A 20,768-nucleotide genomic window follows, 5' to 3' on the forward strand; every position below is an offset into this window, starting at 1 on the left:
ACATGTAGATTAAAAACACTCCAATTACTAGTGTAAGCCACATGCAGATGTACTGTATGTACCTTGAATCACAAATGATATCTTCAGTTTGGTTCTAATATCACTTAAATCTTAAGATTTACTTTGTAGATATGGCTGTTAAGCACACTGAACGGCTAAATACTATCAGAACATATTATAATTGAGTCTATTACAGACCAGTGCCCCACTGAACTACAATTTGTATTTAATTACATGTACGTGATTCTACTACATGTACTACAGGCAAGTTGTGCCAGCACTAGTATCACACTGAATCCCTATTTCCACATGTACATACATGTAGTTGAGTCTATTGCTGTCTGATGATGTGATCAGTATCTCACTAAAATAGTGTATGTGATAAAGTTTCGTCAATGAATAAATGACTGCCTGACTGAGAGGTCTATTGATCTTAAACAGGTGTTTTAAAGGGGTTTTTTTATAGGCACACATGCAAATAGCCTGCTGCTCTTTTGCCAACATGTAAGTTTTAGCACCAAAAGGTTTTAAAACTATTTGCCACTATTAAAAATGTACCTTCTGTGGTAACACACTGACTTTAACATTAACAAACAGTTCAAACGTACCCAAAGCAATTTTGTTTCAATATGATTCTCACAGTTTTCCTTACAGGGTGTTGAAAGGCTACAATTTGTTAAAAGAAAACGGTTAAAAATCAAATGTAACTAGTTAAATACACATGTAATGCTAATGAAAAAGTAACATCAGCCTACCTGTCATTAACAGATAAAATTAGTTTACATATACCCACTGACCATAGCCCTGGGGAGGTCTGGTGCATGTAGTCCTCAAAATGTGTCTGTGAGGATGCACACTGTACCTGAGGGTAACTAGTAGGAGTTACCCCAGGTAATGTATACACCACTAATCTTCCCCGAACAGAAGGATCTCACATTACCAGGGGTCAGAGTTCCTTAGGTGTCCCATATCTGAGGACAACCAAAGATACCAGAGTTCACACAGGAACTCACCTGTCACGAACCATAGTCATTTCACCTGGCCAGACCGTAAGACATCTCTGCTCAACTGGATGTACAAAGTTAATACTGTAAACTCACATTCAGCCAGGTATTACCTTACACGACTGTCTTGTTCACATCAAAGTCTGGGACAATTTACCTGGGATTTAACTGGACTTAGGTCTCCAGCCCAGGCTCAAACCATTACCACTTCTCAACACAGGGGCCTAAAACTTGTCCAAATTGAAAGACATCAGTTAAGACATTACCCACATCCCGGGGGGGACAGACCAGGGGATTCCCCCTTCAGACCGAAACCCCAGGGATCCAATGAGCAGCTTGTCGGTCATCATCTGACCACCGGCTGGATTTATTCCCCTAATGACTTAGATAGACGGCAGATGGAGAGGTAAACAGACAGAGTAAACAAGGACTGAAGGAGTGATTAGTACACAGGTACAGGGGGATTAGCATTGGGCCATTATGGTTATCGCTGGCTGTAGTGTAGTCCATGGACGCGAAGTACATGTACATACTGAATAGAAAACTAATCTGCTATGCTTACAGTATATCATGGCTATGTAAACATCACTATTACGAGAAACTTCATAAGAAACCACAAAGTGCGCACCAGAATCAATCATCAGTATATATATTAAAATTTATTCATAGAGAAAGGTCAGACACCTGTCACACACATGTGGTAATGATACATACATGTACATGTATGAAAGGGCTTTTCAGGAGGTTCAATGACAAAAGAGGAATATCAAAACTAAAACAGAACTCAATGAAAACTTACGGTTCACCTTTATGAAGTAAAGAAGCCGTTACGCTGACATTCCAACATGTGATTTGCAGAGAGCTTTTAATAAAAACCACAGATTAACTTTGTACATAAGAATCCTTATATTAAGACTCAAGTCATATGGGTTACAAAAAAAATACCCACATCTCCCCAAGTAAAATGCTAGCATGCTAAAAATTCGTACGTAAGGGATGGACAGCATGCTTCACAGTGGTGTACCAGAAACCAAACCTTTGAAGTGAAGGGTTTAAAATCCCCGACATGAGCCAGGGTCAAGTGTGGTTACCCTCCATCCACCCCAAATATGCAGGGTGGTAAACACTGGACATACCTGTGACTAGCCAGTTGAGGGGTAATCAATGACATTCCAAGGGATTGATGAATTGATTGGCTATTTAGTTGGAGTTAAGCATCTCTTACGCCCAAGTCAATTTGTGCTCTCCAGGTAGTCAGCAACTTCACATAAACAACCCACAAGTAGGTAGTTTATGATATACACTCTAACAGCATGTTGCCCTCATACAGAATAAGGTCAATTACTGGATACTTAAGCTGTCCTATAACAATGGTTGATGGATGGAAGAGTGATAACAATTGTTGTATACATACATCTACGTGTGTCATCCAGCATTATCTATGTAAATACTATGCACCAGAAAATGCTTTAGTGAACATGTAAACCTGTTTTCATACACTACAACTCATTATCTACCTCTTTTCTTCTAATTTTTAGAAGACCTGGTCTGCGCATTTCAGCTAATGTATATGTAATTGTAGTAGGAATATTGAGTTTCTTTTTTCTCACATGGTTAACCCATCAAAAGAACAAAATACATATACTCATATCTTTACTTTTCCAAAAATGCTAGTAAAGAAATGTAATACTAGTATTCTGTTTTCAACACTACTAATATCTGTCCAAAAAATTAGAAGAATTAGGGTAAATGTAGGTGTTGGACACTGTACATGTACATTCAGTTAACAATAATAATCAAAAAATCCAACATTCTCAAACCTGTACATTCAGTTAACAATAATAATCAAAAAATCCAACATCTCAAACCTGCATGTATATGTATATCCATCAGCTAAGCAGAAACACATTTCATAATCAATAATTTTTCATTAGAATGTTGTTCAGTGTAAGAAATCTATGATCAACTTCCCAATGCCATTGCCTCACTATCAATTCTCAACTACAGGCTTCCCATGTTAAATTCAAACCTAAGCTAACCATTTATGATAAACATGACATCACAGCATACACATCATCCTCACTATACCAAAATACTTTGTCTTACTTTGTACAAACAACCGATACATGTATATCTGTGTCAAACTTTGCAAAATTGCACATATATTTACAGGTACTGCATAAGCCTACAACAGTTAATTACTATTGGATGCTGGGTTTACATGTACATGTATGTTCATGTTTTATCATGTCACAAAAATTATAATGAAAGAAACAGGTCCACGTCATATGAACATATGCCCACAAAAAGAGCAGTCAAAAAAAACTATCCTCAATGATGATCAGCATAATATCAGCATAATAATTTTCCAGGAAAATGATTATCCTTTTAATAATTCATAAAGCTGATTATTGAGAAGCCTGAATGAATGAAATACATGTTCGCAAAATCAAAGACCACATGTACATTGCTTGAAGTAAAGTTTCTGTGTTAACATGAATGAGGTTGTGCACAATATTTACATTTGCATGTTTTGCTTGTTAATGGCTGCCACACAAGAGGTCAATCATCACATATACATGTAATTAGGATTCAATTACACAACGAGCCCTTGTTTACTGTGTTAGCCCCTCAGCCTCAAAAGAAATGCACAGCTTATAGAAAAAGTTACGTTTACAAATAGATAAAAAAAAATTCAAGTTGATGAGAACTGAGAAACACTCAACCTGAAATTTCTATCAAAAGATGAATATGTTAATGTATTGCGTCTGATACCTGTAGAATCTCACAAGTTAACTGTAATGTACTTTTAAAACTGGAGATTCTGAAAATCCTGACACTTACCTAATGAAGGCAAAAAGTTAATTAATAATATTACTTTCAGTCTGAGAGTGTTGGGGTAACTGTATTCTATGTCCATGATCAGTTGTCTACCAAACCTACATGTACATCTAAATATTTTTAGTTTTGATGATGTTGCAATTTGTGATAAAAGTTATGTCTCAACAAAACATACATGTATGCACACGTACATCTGTCACATTCTGCCTCATGAGAGCATTTGCAGACATACATATTATATACATGTGACATAATCCTTACACATGAAGAATAACTATGACTGTAGAGAGTCCAACCTGTGTACCAGCAAGTAATCAGAGTACGAAATCCCTCACTGTGGTAATATAGAGTAATGATAACATACCACACCTCTGACTGTCCAGGCTGTTCTGTCACACAGCTGACAGCTGTGTACAAGCAGGTAACAAGTTAAACAGACAACTTCCCCTGACTAATGTATTAGTACGTGTGAGACTGTACCTGTGGTCATACAGAGTAATGGTAACATCCCACACCTGTCCAGGTTGTTCTCAGGCACAGTTGATTGCTGTGTGCAAGCAGGTAACAAGTCAGAGAGACAACTTTCCCGACTGAAGTACTGGTATGTGTGAGACTGTACCTGTGGTCATAAAGAGTAATGGTAACATCCCACACCTGTCCAGGTTGTTCTCAGACACAGTTGATTGCTGTGTGCAAGCAAGTAACAAGTCAGAGAGACAACTTTCCCGACTGAAGTACTGGTATGTGTGAGACTGTACCTGTGGTCATACAGAGTAATGGTAACATCCCACACCTGTCCAGGTTGTTCTCAGGCACAGTTGATTGCTGTGTGCAAGCAGGTAACAAGTCAGAGAGACAACTTTCCCGACTGAAGTACTGGTATGTGTGAGACTGTACCTGTGGTCATAAAGAGTAATGGTAACATCCCACACCTGTCCAGGTTGTTCTCAGACACAGTTGATTGCTGTGTGCAAGCAGGTAACAAGTCAGAGAGACAACTTTCCCGACTGAAGTACTAGTATGTGTGAGACTGTACCTGTGGTCATACAGAGTAATGGTAACATCCCACACCTGTCCAGGTTGTTCTCAGACGCAGCTGATTGTTATGTACAAGCAGGTACATGTGATCAGTCACAGAGACTGTTATCTGCCTTATCAAGCATGGGTGATGAAAGACTGGAGATCAGTATCAACCACCACAGGAAACTTGAATCAAACAAAAAAGTCACCATAAGCTGACTGATATAGGTTGTTGAACATGGTCTAGCGTCTCCATGCGGTGGCATTAAACACAAAAAAAAGAACTCGGCTAAAATGTCACCTATTTATAACCAAGGCTCTGTATTAATTGTAGCCAATTAGAGGGAACAAAAATACTAAGGCCTCTATGTACCTAGGGTACAAGTGCCAGTGTGTGTAGTATTTCATTAAATACATATGAACATTGTACATGTCACAGAGTACTGAGCAGTAATACACTAATATACATGTATATACATGTACATTCCCATGTTTGAGAATATAATGAACAATAGACAGAAGAGTCAGACAAACAACAAGATTTGACATCCAGCCTTTGTACAGTTTTGATAAATCTATTCTACTCAAAAGAAGTGAGTGACATGTTATCTTTAACAACAATGCTTATATTCAAGGACTGTGTCAAACAAAGGGCACAGTTTTACCAACATTTCTACACGCATGTTAAATACTAAACCATGTCAACACCACTCAGTTGTTAAATTAATGATGATATGTACATGATGGTATAGCTATCAACATTTGATCAATCTGACACACTGGGTGATGATAACAACAGACAACTGTACACACTACAAATAACCTGTGTACTACTTCCCAAAAAAAACCTGAATCTGAATTTAATTTTAAAACAAAAACATCTTCTCTACACGAACACAAATTTATCTTTATCATTATGGATATATAAATCAGACATTAGTTAACTTTAGTAGGCCAAGCATTTATCATCCAATTGGGATTTGATATGTAAGTGATATACATACAATTCTACAGTAAGTAAAAAAATTACTTATACAAGTACACCTATTTAATATCTACATGTAGCAAATTATGACATATTTGTCACCAGAAAGCTTACTGATATCCTACCATTGTTTGTGGTTAAAGCTGTAACCCGAGACTTAGCATACTATTATTCCATTCATGTATTTAAGACCCGGATACACGCCTGTTTACAGTTAGAGACACTGAAGCTTACCAACATGTAAGCCACTGATCACAGGTGTTCCTTTCTGTGTAGTGCTGTGTTCTTGTTTAGGTGTGTTCTGATGACCAGTAAACAGTTGAAAACTATGCCAGGTGAGAACCTCATCCAGCACAGGTATTCCTTTCGGTGTAGTGCTGTGTTCTTGTTTAGGTGTGTTCTGATGACCAGTAAACAGTTGAAAACTATGCCAGGTGAGCACAGCTTCCAGCACGGATATTTCTTTCTCTGAAGCAGTGTGTTCTTGCTCGGATGTGCTCTGATGTCCAGTAAACCGCTAAACAATATGTCTGGTGTGTACTTCACCTGACACCTCATCCACCACCTCACTCAGCACCTCAAACACCTGGTTCTGCAGAAATGGTCTGCTCCGATCACCTATATTAGGCCAGGAACCTATGAATTCCACCAGGAGGCAAACACAGATCCTGTCAACTGCCAAGGACAACACCACACTCCTACACAGATTAAGATTTCAAAACCAAAGCATTTTTCTTGGTGGGTTATTGGCAATAATAACACTATAGTCCAAGTTTTAAGATATAACAATGCATTAATCTAGAAAATCCTTGTTTACAATTCACTGTTTCTGCGCCCTTATTTAAACAGTTTCTGTGACATACAAACATATGGCTTGTAATCTCTCCCTTGGCCAAATCAATCTGTACCTAGGGTACTTACAATCTGTACCTAGGGTACTGACTACTTGCAAACCAAGTTTTGCCACGCACTTCCATTACCACTAAGCATAACCTGGCACTAGGAATCACAACAGACTCACCTATAGCATTCTGTGATCTGCATCATGTTCAAGTCTAAAGTACATGTACATGTACTGATGTGCATTGATCTGCAATATGCCTATCAATAATTTCTATCCGTCTATATTGCTATTTAATACCAAGTCTATGAGGGCCCAATTAACAGCCAGTAATGAATAGCAAATTAGAGCTGACTGCTAATGTGGAAAGACAGCAAAAGGAAAACAATCAGATCAATATATCGACCACAGGTGCATATTACTAGGGACTAATCAGTTATAATAGCCCAAGATGTTACATAGGTGCTACATGGCTGACCATGCTTAGAGTTTGCTTGTTACACGATGTTACATTTTCACTGTATAAGTACCAGTACACCTATTCCAGCTTGTAGGGCTTACAATCTATGACAACTGTTACAGCAAGAGATCAATTATGGACTGGTAGCAGACAAGCTGGCCATCGGCTATATGTACAATGTGTTCAAGCTAATGACCTATTAGTCAGGTAAATAGCTAAAAGTGTGAAAAAGGTATATCGAAAATTACTGAATAAACTATTCAATACAGGACTACATATGTAGCATAGAAAGTCTCTAGTTATACTTGAGAACAGTGACTTCATGCATCCCCATAAGGAACAGAATGTCCGACATGCAGAGGGGAACATGATGATATCTCAATACTGGTTTATTTTTATGCCACAGTGACTATAAATAAACAAAATGTTACTGTTTCATGTTAGCAAAGCCTAACTGTCTGCAGTGAACAATTGTCTGTAACACCCAATCATGTTTATAAATAAAGGCATGCCTTACCTTCATGCACACGTATTTCTGGCATAGATCCTACATCCTAGTTTACACACGATACAACACAAAGTGAGGAATGCTGGCTTAGGCCTATACACATGACACAACATTTTCTTTTCAGACACCTATTCACCTCACAAGATCCAATTTTATATATAAACCGACACATAAAAGCAAATACGTTAAATTGTGGCAGAAAAAGTTTCTAACTGACTTAATTAAATCACCCTATGTTTTTTTCCCCTGTGAGATTAAATATTCAAGCTGTGTGCTAAGGCTTAAGCCTGTCCAAGCACCAGAAGATAAGAGCGACTTCCCAGCTAATCAGGGGGAAAAAGGCAGAGCCCAATTACAAGCTGTCCCCTTTGCATTACTGTTAATCAATCCTCATCCCACGGGATTGACAAAAGGCAGAGATGAACTTGTCATATTAAGTGTCGGAGAAGTCAGCCGGAAATTACAAGCACAAAGTCAGCACAGTGGAACCAGCCATATGGGATGTCACAGAAACACATCTAGCTCACATACCAGCATACTAAACTTCTCAGGTATCCACTCTTATCTCTGAGTTCATCGTTTCAATTTACCAACAATACATTCATAATGTGCTAAATCCCACATTAGGCAGAAAGATATACCAGACAGGCATGCACAATGTACATAGAGGTTGCTAGTACACAGGTACACTTCCACACACACACACACATATATATATATATATATATATATATATATATACACACACATACACACAAAACTACATGTACCTGGTGCTCACCTGGATAGACCCTCATCAATGGTACAGGTAGATTAAATATCAAAAATACACAAATCAATATCCCGTCTTAAAATTCCATCCATAAAACCGCCTGGGGTCATACTGTATAAATCGCATTTAAGCCTCTTTCAGCTGTGAAGAGGTAATTTCCTGTAGTTATCATACAAAAGACAAGATATAATCCAGCATACACATCTCTACACAGGTCAGGGTCAAGTTTGACTGCAATGTGCACAAAAGAGTCCTTGCTTGTATCTAACCCTTTTCACATGCTTTTTCATACACTCTGCTAATATTGCATGTGTGAGAAATCATGTATACATGTACGTAAAGATACATAGATACAGCCAAATGAACATGATATTAAGAACTGCAAAAAAGAGATTCACAAGTTTTTTGTGTGTCAACACAGCTGAGAACAAAGATCAGAGAATAAATGAGAAGCCACTAAAGAGTAATACCCAAAAGAACAGTTACATGTTTACATATACAGTATGTAGCAAAAAGAAACACTCGATGATCATTATTAGTAATATTTTAGTTTACATAACAGTTAATCTGTATGGTAAAGTCCCTCAAATGAAGCAATTTTGTTTCAATATGTACATACAGATGTATATGTAGCCCTATGTTATGATCTGTGGAGCGAGAAAAAAAAAGTAAATAATCAAAAAGCGTAAATAATCAAAAACCATAACTAATCTTCTGTACCATTAAGAATTTCTTCTGCTTCAGGTGACAATCAGGTAACAAGCAAATAGCCTAAAAAGTGACAGCATTAGTGATTCACACCTTAGCCTTCCTGAATGTCCTGTATACACAGCCTCAGGGGCTGACCTACAAACTGCATCGGACATCACTGTGACCAGCTAAGGTGGGGCCAGTGAAGAAGTGAAAGCCATGCCCGAATACTACCTCATTTTGTCTATATACATATGTATAAATCTGATCTGATTCTAATGTTGTAACTGTATTCAAGAATGTCCAAACTTGGGTGCCACGTGAAAGGAAGTCTTGTGGTCTTTAACGAGTGCAAGATTGTCCAAACTGCCCAACAGTGTCTCCTGCTTGTCACCAACATGCCATAATCTAATACAGACAGCAGGGATGTCGACAAATTCAAAACATTTGAATGTGTGTACTTTAAATGGGCTGAATTTCTCCGATGTTCACGCTTCTGGGATGTTCTTGTTTACCTCAGAGTACATATACATCTAGATAGATGACCACATGACAATGTAAAACGGTGCTATTAACTGGCTACACAATGACAGGTCCTACACTGACTCCATGTCACCTAATCCTACCCAATAAATCCATCAAAATAATAGCAGGCTTGAATTACTTCCCATATTTTACATCTGACAGCAATGTGGACGACAAGGCTTATATTAATCATGATAGAGTTATACAGATAATGAGACATGTGCATGTAGATGTACACAAGATATACTGTGCTCCATTTAAATATTACTCAACACATTCATACTCATTGGCTTCAGATCTTGGGAAAATATGAGTTTAAACCAGTACATATTTTCCTACTCTCAGAACAGATATTTCCACGCAGACCTCATGAAAATAATCAATAATCATAATCTAATCAACAGCTTAAAACAGATTACTGCTACTTAAAAGTAACAGTTAAATCTTTAATAAAAACCTGTTTATCTTAAATCAAAGCAATCAAACTTAATTCTTGCACAATTTTTGAGCAACTGAACACTGGACGAATGAGCAAAGAGCACCTAAAATAGGCTTTTGGCAGAGAGTGCAAATGTATTAATGTAAATGTTGACTTAATCTGAAGACCTGCAGGCAGATAACTGTAGTGGTCACCATACACCATGGTCCTATTTCCACATGAACTGTACATGTGTACATGTACACTAAGCAAATAGCACAAGGGAATGGCATACACACATACCTGTACAATCTGTGTACACAGAAGAATTTTACCTTTCAAATTTGTTCATAAAAAGCAGTGTACAAGATCTGTACCGTTTAAGTATGGTATAAAAATGGATTCAACATACTTCTAGCTTCTCAAGGCCATGCCAAACACAAAGGGATGACTAAAGTCATTTACAGTGTGTGTATAATGTATTTTGTACACTTGCATCTACCTTTTTGATGACCAACAGAAAGAGCAATTTCAATGTACATGTCCTAAAATTAGAATTCATGCAGAGATGAATTAGACCTTCCTACCTGTAGAGCACACCAAGGTGTATGTGGATAAGATAACCTGTTTCAAAGTTTCAGTCGGGTTACGACTGCAGGATGACAGCGACTGCTGCAGACAGGTAAAGTCTGTGGCTGGGTGACCCTGCTGTGTTGACTTAACCCTCTCTCTAGACATCCATACCCTGCCAGCTACAATTCTACTCTGGCTTAACAAAAATAATCCCCAACTTAACACACAAAGAAAAACTCACTCCATGAAGGTATGTATTTAAGAGTGGCTGCATGGCAAAGGTATGAATACCAAACGTTTGGAATTTGTAGGTGTATGTGCTGTAGGACTGTTACGTGTTATACTGGTCCTAGTCAGATGGAATGCCCACATTCACGCAACATATAGTTCAGCACTGTACACGAATCTCAGGCAGTGGTACATGTATTTCATTGTGCTAGTCTAAACTGAATACAGACAACAGTTTTGTTTGTCAAATACCAACATAGATAAGCTGATTTGTCTGAATGGCCTGTGGTATGTTAGCTGACCAATGAGTACACACCCATCTACAATGAAATCAGTCAGTGCTATTGCATAAGAGCAATTTCAATCTACATGTCCTAAAACTGGAATACATGCAGAGATGAATTAGACCTGGCTACATCACCTTCACTATACCTCTGTGCTAGTTGTACAAGTTTATCTATAATGCAGATCTGTAATATTATCTACCTCTAGATTACATCATTAATCTGAATCTACATGCAGTAACATAAAAATAGTCTATGATGTCAAAAGCATTAGAATGTACATGTATATTAAAAAACCTGACAAGTGTGACTGTTTTTAGTTCAGACTGTGGAAGCTCCTCCTTCGTCTCATACAATCTGTCACTGCACACAGTCACAAAGTTATAATACATACTGACATGACTGATCTGTATCCAAACTGTCATGAATTGTTTTGTTTTTCCCAAAGATATGTACATATTGCAGAGAGCATAACTTCAGCCTGAATCTCTGCTTCACAAATGTAAATACAAGGTTTACAGGTAAATAACATAACATACATAGTTACAGGTAAATTAAAAATTCTATACTTCTCATTATCTCTTTTCTGCATCTCTAACTTTGAAAAAAAGACATGGGATTTACATTTTCACTTGACAGACTTATGCACTCCTGCACTGTTATGTAAAAACAGTTAATTACCTGTGACAATTTAGGTTTATGAATCACACTTTAACGCACTGAAGTAGAATATTTTTCTCAGGAGGGTCAAAGGTAACAAGGTCACCAAGCTCAAACAGTCAAGTGAGCTAGACTAGAATAAATTCATTTTAAAAAGTATTTTCTTGTATATGCTCACATGCCATACCATTCACTTAATCAAATATGAATAAAAACACAAAAGTACCTGTACAATATTTGGGCATAAGTTACTGAGAAATCTTTCTAACCCTAACTTACAAGCTACATGCATACATCAAAACAGAAGTCAGCTGTGAATCACACAGATCTGTGCTCAGGTGATGAAGTTGAGTTTACCTTGATTTCTTTCCCAGGCAGCCAGGTGTAAACTAACTGCCGTTAATACAGCATGTTAGGGGACGAGGCAATAACACAGTGCATCTCTGAAGAGTTCAGCTATGACTCCTAATGAAGTGTTCCTGTATATAGCCTGGTTGAACACCTGTCCACTCTCAGGTGTTACGGACAATCACAGGTAGCAGCTATAGAGAGAAGTCAAACCTGTTTTTCCTGCACATCTCCTTACAGTTAAGATATACACACACATATATGTATGATACAACTTTCCAGGTCATCAAAGACTTAACCAACATGAGCAACACAGGTACGTGATAATCACAGGTACAAGACAAACAATTTACCTGTGGAGTTCTGAAATTACCTAGAAACAGGCAGTCTTCATCATAATGATGTCATTACTTGTACCAAAGCCTAAGGTCTTTTAACAATTGCCAGCTTAATAAATGGCTGACCTGTTTGTGCATACTTATATGTGCATGGACTGGTGAAAGGAGTTTAAGTCACAAGAAGCTGATGGCAAAGCACACCTGTTAAAACAACACCAATGCTGATCTAAGAAAATGAACTGTTTCTGCACATTTTTATGTTGAAACTTGTCAAAAGATGAGATTTAGATGCATGTACAATGTGGTAAGTCAAGCTTACATGTATACAGCACTAGGAGTACTTAATATCTCAACAGTTAGATATGCATGACAGAAATACGATCTACCCTTGATGACTGCCAGCGCTGCCTAGTCTATGTGTGGCAGCATAAAACTGGTCAGTAAAAACCTGCACATACATTACACAAAGAGATCCAGCACATTAAGAGTTGACAAATTTTTACAACATAAAAACCTTAATGAAGAGATATTGTTTTTTGTAGCTTTTTCCCAGCTTTCTGACAACAACACTGCTATTACACAGAAATTTGTACACCAGACAAAATTTCTTTTCCTTCATCGATGATGATGATAATGTCAGTGAGGATGCGTGTAAATGTCTCTCTACATAATACCATAAGATGACACCATAAGGTCTACATAAACATGTGAACATCGTTCAGAGATTACTGCAAAGATGTCATAGCTTATACATTTTTATGCCATTAACATGACGTGTATTTTACATTTACTCTTCATTAGGCAACTTCTATAACATCAATCAGTTCAAAGTTATTCTATATTTCACCGAAAATTTTGAGAGATAGTTACTGTAAGTGTATTTCGCATGATTCTGAGATTCTGTCTATTTTACTTACAGGAACAGACCTCTAAAATATAAGCAGCCATCACTACATAGACCACTTAAAACTATGCACAAATATACTTTCATTTATTTTTTTAGATTTTTGTAAAATGAGTTAAAGGCATTTGAATTCTAGGGTGGGCTCTATGGACAATGCTATCAGAGGTTAGGAACTCTGACATCACAGGAAGTTTATCCCAGTCTAATCACCACACTGAATGTTGGAATAACTCTTTTTAGCTATGAGTAACAGATTGCTGAAATAATGTTCCCAAAAATTCCTTCTGTTTAACATCAAGGAAAAAAGGTGATGTGATGTCAGAGTTCCTAAATACCATCAGTATGGCTCACTAAGCCCACCACAGTATTCAAATATTTGAATACTCTTCAAAAAATCTAAAAAAATAAATGAAAGTATTTTTTCGCTAGTTTTCAGTTGTGTGTATGTTGCACCTTACTCCATATTTTAGCTATTCTTTCACTTTAAAAAAGATGTTTGAAATGAATGTTTTGGCAAAAAATTTTAGACTAACATTTCACACAGAAAGCAGATTATTTATTTGATTGGTGTTTTACGCCGTACTCAAAAATATTTCACTTCTACGACGACAGCTAGCATTATGGTGGGAGGAAGCTGGGCAGAAACTCACAACCATCTGCAGGCAGCTGACCGACCTTCCCACAAATGGCTGAAGAGGTACAACAAGTAGAAGTACACTGCACGCTCAGGCTGGCATAATGTCCTGCATAATCAACAGGTTTTTGACAAAATGTGAAAAATGCTGTACCTAATTGAACAGTCCAAATCCTTATAGCTTTATCAACAGATAAGGGAAGTCAAGCATTTAACCTGTTGACATGGGGTGTCAAGCTAAATGGAGTAGTATGGCTTATCACAGAGCTACATTATACCCCTGTGTATTTGTGTGGTTTGGCAAAATGCCTCAGAGAGGAGTAAAAAACTGGCTGTCCCCTTCTATATTCAGATTTCTCCATTTCTGCGTATTCAACCTGTTCCAACAGTGTTTGCCAAAATGTTACCATAAATAAATAGAGCCGAGATCTGACCTGTTCCTGTAACTCTGTAGAGCAGGTGTTAACATGCCCATGGTCAGTAATGTAAGCAGAACATTATATATGTACCCAATTAGCAGAATTTAAATACACAGCCTAAATAGTATACATCTATACAGATTATGTGATCTTTTATTGCAGGGTCCTCCGTGGCCAAGGGGGTTAGCACGCCAGAAAGGCACAATGCCCCACGAGCCTCCCACCAATGTGGTCTCTGTGAGTTCAGGTCCAGTTCATGCTGGCTTCCTCTCTGGTCATACGTGGGAAGGTCTGCCACCAACCTACGTTTGTCCCTGGTTTCCTCCCACCATAATGTTGGTCGCTGTCCTATAACTGAAATATTCTTGAGTACGGCATAAAACACCAATAAAAATAAATAAATCTTTTATCACAAGCTGACAGAACTGGTTTATTTGTGCAGATTCATTTCTTTAAGCTTTTAAGTGTTATAAGACACTTGGCATTGTTGAGGAGTGGTTTTGAAGTTACACCTGACCTCTACATGAGTTATTATATTTTGTTTATATTTATGACATTCTCTAGCACTATCACTGAAAAAAAGATTTTTTTTATTTGATTGGCGCTTAACACCCATACCAGCATAAAGATGGGAAGGAATTGGGCAGAGCCCGCGGAAAGCCTACGACCATCCGCAGGTTGGTGTTACACCTTCCCACGTTCAGCCGGAGAAGAAGCCAGCAGCCAGCATGACCTACAGATTATTGGACAGCTATTTTCATAGAATAATATCATGTGTCTGATAGAGAACTTTCCAAAACTATCTTGGTGCCTAATGATCACAGTACCTATTTCGTTCTACCCTACACTGTCACCACCACTACATGTATGTATGTGTGCACAATTTTGGGGATCCCCTAAGCCCTTTGAATAAGAACACAATCCCATCAAATCTATGCACGTAGCTGTAGATCTTATACACTTTAATACATATCTACTCTCTAAGGCTTGAAAGATTAATGCTGAATTTCATAAAGAATATCCCCAAAATGGTAAAATATTTTAGCGAAAAACACAAATGTACATATTAGTAAATAATTGGTGCTAGTACTTTACATATCATCAACCAGACAAATTCATCAGAAAATTCAGGGAACTACACACGTAGCTCTACACCCTACTGATAATGTCAGCAAAGAATATCTTTTTTCTGACATTAATAAAGTGACTTCCCCCCAAATTGATAAAAGAACCGCTGTCTACCCTCCCTGCATACTGATATTATGTAACAATCTTTAACAGAACTATATGTATTTCAATATTCATGAACACAATCCTCTTATGCATGTCAGGAATTAAACTACTAGTGGATCTCCATGCTTCAGTTGCAAAAAAAATTTGCGAAAACTAGTTTCATCTATAATATCTTTCTGGATGAATGTGTTCGTCCATTAATGTAGCCTTCAGCGTATTAGTTCAGACACCTAAGCAAACTGAACAGCAATCAATCCTGATATGAACATTAATATAAACATGACACACACTTGTATAAATACATGTAAGACAAAGATGCAGGAAAAAAAGTAAATGCTTGTACAGACAATTAAAGATGTTGTGCTTTCTAGGCACTAATTACACAGCCACAACCAAGGTTAATTAACAAGTGCACAGTGACGTGTAGAACTAGGAAATAACTGTACTTCACATAAGTCTGATTCACACTGTAAATATCTGGTATTGTTAAAACAGTACTAAACAACTGACAACTGACAACATACATGCACTTGTACATGTCTAACCAATCAACCCTCAGGCACCGTGTAACCGTACAGCCGCACACTACTCTTACATTACATGGCATTTCCCTCATTAACCTGTCAATATAAGAGCTTTACTACCGCTAACTCCATGTCCATGCACTTCCCCATCAATAAACCTGTACATGAGAATTCAATATGAGAATGCTTACTTGTGCAAAATACACAACAATCTCCACACTTATAAAAGAACTTACCAAGCTGCATGAAATTCCAAACTTCATACATGTACCTGTGTAGAAAATAACAACTGTCAGTACCCGTTAGACTAACATGGAATCATGTTCCGTGTTACACTAAAGACACCGTTAGACTTCACCTTCCTATCCCCTCACCTGGCTGCCATTGCCAACTATTGTGTTACGTGTATTCAAGCCTTCAGGGAACAGCTTCATCATCCCTGCACAACATCACATATAAACAAGTTTTCTATGTGTGGTCTTTTTTTGGGCTCCAATGAAGTCTCTTGTGTTTCTTTGTTTATTTAGATGAGGCACAAAGTAAGCCAGCCCACTGTACAAACAACCCAATCACACCACTTTACAATTCACTGACTAAACACTAAAAAGTTATTCACCTGAGAAAATGGACTACAAATTGTGACATTAAATAAAATACATGTACAACATTCTATTATACAATCTCTCATGATTCAAACCACAAGCTTGTATGGACACTGACTCCTTTATTGTCTATAAACTTATGAACTCGTAACTTATCAAGTATCATACAATAATGAAATGCATTAAAACGTCTAATATTCTAATATGGTCTAATATTTCTGTCACCCCTTAGCTTTTTGATAAGGCAGACCTTTTAGTTATTTTGCAGCAGACTGATTAAGATTGGAATGGTTAATAAACACGGCTGGGTGAAATGACTGTATGACTGTCTATGTCACTAGTTCTTCCATGGTCAAACAGTTAAACCATCAAAATCTTTACTCCCCACTTTGGTAAAGTAAAACCTATACACCATTACAGTTAAACCAATCCATCCAGTAATGACTCCACTGCCTATTTCTTCTATGCCAATTCTTTCACCAGTCATGCTCAAAACCATTTGATCTACCACTACAACATCCATTATTGTTCCCACAATGATTCCATCTAGCCCTTCAGCCCTGTGCCATCCATCCAACAAGCTTGCTTTGACACTTCCATTTAACCCTGTAGCCTTATGCCAATCCATCTAGCACTATTGTTACAATCCTTCCAAATTGACCTGAAGTCCTCTGACACTCCACCCAGCAATGTTGCTACCATTCTTCCACCTTGCCCTCTGGCACTTTGCCAGCCCACCTAACAATGTTGCTACAGTTTTTCCACTTGTTAAAATAATCCATCTAGCAACATATGGTTTGGTGTCAACCCATAAAGCATTGTTGCTACAATACTTTCACTTAGCCCTGTAGGCTTACGCTAATCCATCTATCATTATGCTACAATTCTTCTATCCAGCCCAAGTCAAGCACCCTCCATCAAGAAAATTCTGCATCTGAGAGTACATGTATACTATTTATTTATCTGATTGGTGTTTTATGCTGTACTCAAAAATATTTCACTAATACGATGGTGGCCAGCACTATGGTGGGAGGAAACCGGGCAGTTACTAAGTCAAGGTAGCCAATGATGCAGAGATCTCCTCAAATGTTAAAGTTCATTATCATACATAAGACATCACATTCAATGCAATGGGTACATTACATTTGCCTTTGCATTAGTACAATTGTACACAGAAATACCTTCCAGCAATCATAACAGAGGTACCTAAATGACCCTAAATTTAGTTCATGACTATCTTGCCCATTTTTCATGATTCTGAGAGCTATTGAATTTAAAAAAGTGTTTTGAGGTTTGCTTGGAACATGGGATGATATTTACTGGAAAGTTTTAAATTTCTGCACCAAAACTAATATTTTGTGGCATTTATTTGCCTCTAAATATGCACTTTTGTGGACGAAAATTTGGGTCATTTAGGGTATATATACATGTAGATACAGGTTCATGTATATTTAGACATATCCGCAACTCCAAGAAAAGTCAGTGCACCAGTATTTATATCATCAAATTTCTATTTACATATTTTTATGTCTTTAACACACCAGCCCTACAGTACCATTACAGCCGTTGAGTAACATTACGTTTTACATATACATGTATCTTCTGGAATGCTGTGAACACAGATCTACACGTAATTGCAATTAAGTAGCAATTGTCTACTCAGCAGATTCAGGGTATTAACATACAGACTTCTTGTAATATTGCACAATGTTCTGCGTATATGCATGTATACACATGTATAAATGTAGTATATGTGTAACAGCCTATAGTGCTCTTAACACAACAGCTTTTACACATAAAGTGGCAACCGGACTTCCTTAAGTGGCTCACTTCCTCAACCTACAGCTACTTTACATGGGACATTAGATATTGTCCTGGATTTGCAGAGTAGCAGTAATCTAGTTAGCATTAAAAAAAAAGAATACTACACAAGAGCATACTGTACCTTTGTAGTCTCTATTCAAACTACAGCAAGTGAAATAAAATTCTGTCAGTAGAAAACACAAATGAATCGTCCAACCCTTTGTCTTGACCTAGAGATGTCCTGGAACATTATAAGAGAGCACACTATTGTTCTCCAGTCTTAAGAGATGGCCAGTCAGCATTAACTACAACCATTCTCCCTAGCCACATGCCACATACCCACATGTTTTCTGTTCTGGGCTATTTATTTTCTTATCACTTCTTCCTGGAGGGTGATCTGATTAATCAGGAGCAGGGACAGGGTTTGGATGATGGCGGTGGTAAGCAGGGTGGAGGGATAGCTGTCAGCTGGAGGACAGGCCCATGTGGGTGAGGGTTCTTACTGGCTGGACAAGAACTACACATAGCACCAGTCCTACATGTACACTGGTACAAACACATGTAGACTTGTAGATCAATCTTTTCAAGACTTACACAAAACATGAGTTGGATCACTCATCACATGCCTAAAGAAGTGTACTTCTTTGAAGCTGATTTCAGTTCTCTTCCCACAAATGAGCATCCTCACAATATGAAGTCATGCATCCCAAATATATATCTTGTGTCCAATAATTTGATAGAAAGGCAAATTCATGGCTATCTACATCCAATCAAATTGGAAAGATGACAAATGAAAGCTGTTGCTCTGAGGTACAAAATTTAAAAAGTTGTGGAATTGCAAAATAATTCTGAAGAACACTACTACAGTATGCTACCAAACACAAAGTTTAGAACTTCAATAAGCATGCCAAAGTACAAAAACCAGCATATTCCACATGACAAAAATTGAACAGGTACTCAAAAACAAGCTCTACACACACATGCACATCATCAGCATGTACATGTACATAATATAAAAAGATCACTACTTTTCAACTTTTCTCCACCAACTGCTATTGACAAATTCAGCACTATCAGCGTGAACAATCCTTCTTAAGCGAAACATCTCTGAAAAGCAGTAATTAAAATTTGCGTACATACATTTTACCTTCATGTACATATCTAAGTGTATGGGTAATTGGCAAGTGGCAAACCTTGTGGACCATACATGTACATGTACACCTTACATGTAACCTTGTGGACCATACACGTGCATGTACACCGTACATGTAACCTTGTGGACCATACATGTGTATGTACACCTTACAGGTAACTTGCAAACGTGCGGATGTTAAAGTTTTGATTTATCTATATTTATGTGATACCTACGTGTATGTGATGCCCAGGTGACAGACGTCTATGTTTGTTCATCCATCAACACCTGGCATAATGGCAAGAATGGCTTTTTACAAAGACAAAAAAAGTGTCAGCGAATATGACATGTTTATATCACACTCCAGGAAATTTGATCTTACTCTACATTCCAACTGCTGCGTTATCAGGCAAAGGATGGTGGTAACCTACATGTAAATAAGCTGATTGTACAACAATAGCTGCTTTGTTAGATTGGCATGCAGAGTTCAACATTCAAGCAGAGTTCATACAGTCTCCAACATTGAGGGTGGCATCAAACAACCCAACCAAGTCGAGAAATTTTATGCTAAATTAAAAGCGACACAACAAGTTCTTACAAAAGAAATGTTACACCTCCTCCTTTTTCAGTAAGGACAAGAGTTTCAAATTTCTGCACCGAAGCTACAGATATCTAAGATGAACATTGGAACTGGAGAGAACTCACAAGTAGATTCACTGATGCTATATACAGTTACAGATATCTCTACACAAACACGCCCTGTGTAAGCTATAAAAGTGTCACTGACAACTTAATTACCAACTCATTGAGGTGTATGTAATTTCAAGTGCATATAAATGTATGTTATTGAAAAGGTAATCAAAATATTTGGAACCAAATATATGTAGATGATACACCACTTTTACACAGATTTTCAAAGTTGGATATCCTCAGCTGGGTGGAATCCATGTAATGCTTATGAGCATGTCTCTATGTAATACACACACAACTTGCACCTGTGCATCAAACTTGCAACGTGCCCC

General features: G+C 37.6%; 1 protein-coding gene across 3 annotated transcripts in view; it reads right to left on the reverse strand.

Annotated features, from left to right (window-relative positions):
• The window catches only part of LOC135467630 (ras association domain-containing protein 8-like), a 38,452-nt gene that overhangs the window by 11,121 nt on the left and 6,563 nt on the right, over positions 1–20,768 (reverse strand). For 2 of the 3 annotated variants that reach the window (XM_064745412.1, XM_064745413.1), the window contains exon 3: positions 16,446–16,480. The exons of the other annotated variant lie outside the window; for it this stretch is intronic. The gene's annotated coding sequence lies outside the window, so the exon portion shown is untranslated. The remainder of the gene's footprint in view (positions 1–16,445; positions 16,481–20,768) is intronic. 3 annotated transcript variants of the gene reach the window in all.

Source organism: Liolophura sinensis, chromosome 6 (assembly GCF_032854445.1).
Source record: "Liolophura sinensis isolate JHLJ2023 chromosome 6, CUHK_Ljap_v2, whole genome shotgun sequence".
NCBI classification, from domain to species: Eukaryota; Metazoa; Mollusca; class Polyplacophora; order Chitonida; family Chitonidae; genus Liolophura; species Liolophura sinensis.